Genomic DNA, 4,083 nt, shown 5'->3' with positions numbered 1-4,083 from the left:
CTACGGCCATTACAACCTCGTCCGTACTGCACACGCGTGCCCACTGCCTGCGCCCGCTTATCGTGCACAGGGCAATCATAGCCAACGCTGAAACAAATCAGCTAGGGGCCATGCTGCCATTACCGCCACTCTCGCCGGTCGCCGTCACCTCATTCTCCATCCATCTATCCTCGTTCCCACTCCATATTTTCTGCGACCTGCTTCAACATCCTTTCCGATGTACTCCCTCCGTTTCTAAATATAAATCTTTTTAGAGAATCCATTATGGACTACATACGGAGCAAAATGAGTGAATCTACACTCTAAAATATGTCTATATACATCTGTATGTAGTTTGTAGTGAAATCTCTAAAAAGACTTACATTTAGGAACGGAGGAGTACATCTCTGGTAGTACATCGAGCCTATAGAGTAGTGACCGGAGATGCTACCGCCGTGTAGAACCCTTAGCTAGCTCCGAGGTCCGAGCTAGCTCCCATAGTCCATCACTGGCTGCTTGCCTTTCCAGTAAAGCATGATGGCTCCCATGGCCGTCAGGCGCGCGGCCAATGTCCTCCTCCTCCACCTGATGATCTTCCATGCCGTGGTAGCTGCGGCTGGCGAGCAGCAGGCTGGGACGATCGTCCGGCAGCAGCGTCGGCGGCAAGTGCTGCTGCAGGAGAAGGCCACGCTCCTGGCGCTGAAACGCTCGCTCACCTTGCTGTCGCCGTCGCCTCTGGCCGACTGGAACGAGTCCAGCGGCGACGTCTGCGGCCTCACCGGCATCGCCTGTGACTGGAGGCGGCAGCACATCATCGGCCTCTCCCTAGGCGACATGAACATCTCTGGCGCCGTGCCGCCTGTCATCGGTAACCTCACGCGTCTCAAGAGCCTCGACATGTCTCGCAATTTCCTCGCAGGGCAGATCCCGGCCGAGCTCTCCAACCTCCGTGGTCTCGAAGTCCTCGACCTCGGCCACAACCAGCTCAGCGGCGGCATACCGCCGTCCTTCTCTGAGCTGGCAAGCTTGGCCTACCTCAGCCTCAAGGATAATCAGCTCTCAGGCCCTATCCCGGCCGTTCTCTTCAAGAACTGCACCAGTCTAGGTCTGGTCGACTTCGGCAACAATGATCTATCCGGCGAGATTCCCCTGGAAGCCTCGGAGAACATTCTTGTGCTCAGCCTCTACTCCAACAGGCTAACCGGAAAACTCCCATGGTGGCTCGCTAACTGCACGTATCTGTACATGTTGGATGTGGAGGACAACTCGCTCGCCGACGAGCTCCCCGCCGGCATCATAGCGGGCAAGCAGCAGCTCAAGTACCTGCATTTGTCCAACAACTACCGGTTCTCGAGCCACGACGGTAACACCAACCTGGAGCCCTTCTTCGCCGCAGTATCGAACTGCTCCCAAATACTGCAAATCGAGGCCGGCGCGGTGAGGATGGGCGGTCGACTGCCAAGTGTAGGGCAATAAGCCACGGCGAGCTCGGACACGGTGCGCGTGTGTGTGCATGGTGGACCCATCGGGTTTGGCCTGTGGCAAGCTCGGGCGCGTGTGTGCGTGACCGAGTGTGTGCGTGCGTGCGTGCATGGGTTAGTTAGCGAGGGTTCAGGGGTGTAGACCGCGTTGGGCGCGTGGTGTGGCCGCGGCGATCGGGTGGGTGCGCGATGAGAGCGCGCGAGCCGGAGCGCGCGGGACGTGGCGAGTGGGAGGTGGGTGCGTCGGAGCGCGACCCGGCGTGTCAGAGCACACGGGTATAAGACCCTCTCCCCCCTGTGTACTTGTTGCCCGATCAAGTACATGCTCGAGGTGAAAAGAACAGAAAAGTGCCGTCCGTGCGGCAGGGTGTTTGAGCGCCCGGAAATCCTCTGTGTTCTTCTTCTTCCCCTCCGACCGTGTCTCCGGTGATCGCCGTCGAGTGCCAGATCAGGCTGCGCCAACACCAAGCTGGCTTGGCTCGTTGCTCCCACCAAATATATCGCACCTCAACCTGGAGCTCAACAAGATCGAGGGGCCAATCCCGGCCGACATGGGTCACGTGATAAACATCACACTGATGAACCTGTCGAACAACCAGCTGAACGGGACAGTCCCGGCTTCCATCTGCGGCTTGCCGAAGCTCGAGCGGCTCTCCCTTTCCAACAACGCCCTGAGGGGCATGATCCCAGCGTGCATAGGCAACGCGACGAGCCTCGGCGCGCGAGCTGGATCTGTCAGGCAATGCACTGTCTGGGAGCATCCCAAGCGTCATCGGGACTGGGCTTGTCAACCGGCTGTCCGGGGAGATACCGGCAAACCGCCTTGCCGAATGCATCCGCTTGCTGCACCTTGACCTCTCGAACAACAGCTTAACTGGAGAGGTACCGGACATGGTCTCTGGCACCGACATTATATCTCTGAACCTGTCGCACAACCAGATCAGAGGTGAGCTTCCGCGGGGACTCGGCGACATGCAACAGGTGCAAGCGATTGACCTGTCCTGGAACAACTTCAGTGGCACGATCTCCCGGCAGATTGGGCTCTGCTGTGAGCTGGAGGTCCTCGACCTGTCGCACAACTTGCTCACCTGCGTCCCTCGACCTCCTCAAGGACCTAAAAAACCTGGACGTCTCCAACAACTCCCTCACCGGTGAGATCCCTGCAAACCTGACGAAATGCACCAGCCTGAAACATTTCAACCTGTCATACAATGACTTCGTCGGCCATGTGCCCCACCACTGGCGTCTTTGCGGACTTCACCTTCCTGTCCTACATTGGCAACCCACGGCCGGCTCGGTGGAGAGGCGCAACTGCCAAAGGCACCGCCCATGGTATCTGTCCCGGAAGTATTTGGTCGTGATGTGCGTCTGCGCCGCCGTGCTAGCATTCGTGCTGACAATCCTCTGCGCGGTCGGTGCCTGGAAGATCCAGTCAGGGAACTCGACCAAGAGCTTCAGCCGGGAGTGCCAGGTCCTGAAGTGCATCCGCCACCAGAACCTCATGCGGATCATCACCGTATGCAGCCTGGTGGACATCAAGGCGCTGGTCCTGCCCTTCATGGGTGGCGAAGGGCAGCCTCGAGCGGTGCCTCTATGCTGGGCCTCCGGCCGAGCTCAGCCTGGTGCAGCATGTCAACATCTGCAGCGACATCGCTGAGGGGGTGGCCTACCTACACCACCACTCGCCAGTCAAGGTCATCCACTGTGACCTTAAGCCAAGCAACGTCCTCTCGGCATTCTCTGCACCCAGGAGAGCGCGTCCACGCGGCCGTCTATGCTGGACGCCGCCAACGACGACCGGCTCAAGCGGTACCTCGGCCGCGAGACGACCGCTACATTCGAAGATATTGATGACTAGCTTAGCGGTAGCAAGCTACGCATCCACGGAGTATAAATTAACAGGGATACGTTGTGTATGCGTAGTCAGGGATTTATGCGGTTCTGAACGGGGTAGATGGTCTTCTGAATATCACAAGATGTATGTATATCATTCTTTCAAGGTGTCTGATTTGATGTAGTTTAAGCTTTGTACATAGGCTTGGTTATAATTATATAGACTGAATTATGTTCAGGAAGTAACTGATTAGCTTAGTGTGACGGCTATATTGTCCTAGTACCGAGTACACACCCGAAACCCTAAAACCCATGCGGCGACTAGGGCTAGGCGACTCTGACGGTGCCGGCAGATCTCATCGGCGGGGCGTGCACGTGTTTCGGGCGACGATGGCGACATCAGGTGCGGGCAAGGGGAAGCAAGGAAGCGGCGCTCTCCCACCGCGCTCGGCTCGGACGCAGATGGAAAAAGCGCTCGGCAAGCTCGACATCTCTGAAGAGGAGGTAACTCCTCTGGTGATCGATGACACAAACAACGGTGCATCACCCAAGTGGCTACTGGCGGGCAAGGTCCTGTATCGAAATCTATACCACATCCAGACTATTTCCAACGCCCTACGTCCAGCATGGGGTAACCCTAGGGGCTTGGTTTTTTGTCCATTGGAGGAGAACATGTTTGTTGCGGAGTTTGAATCTAAGAGAGACCAGGATCGCATCTGGGAGGGATCCCCATGGCACATCAGCAAACACGCAGTGATCCTCGAGGACTTTGAATCACACATGCAACCAT

At 57.3% G+C, this 4,083-nt stretch overlaps 1 pseudogene; it reads left to right on the top strand.

Moving 5' to 3' along the window:
• The first annotated feature begins 455 nt into the window (after positions 1–455).
• On the top strand, positions 456–3,547 carry LOC119309620 (annotated as a pseudogene).
• Positions 3,548–4,083: the final 536 nt, after the last annotated feature.

Source organism: Triticum dicoccoides, chromosome 5B (assembly GCF_002162155.2).
Source record: "Triticum dicoccoides isolate Atlit2015 ecotype Zavitan chromosome 5B, WEW_v2.0, whole genome shotgun sequence".
Lineage (NCBI taxonomy): Eukaryota > Viridiplantae > Streptophyta > Magnoliopsida > Poales > Poaceae > Triticum > Triticum dicoccoides.
This window is presented reverse-complemented; position numbering and strand designations above follow the sequence as displayed.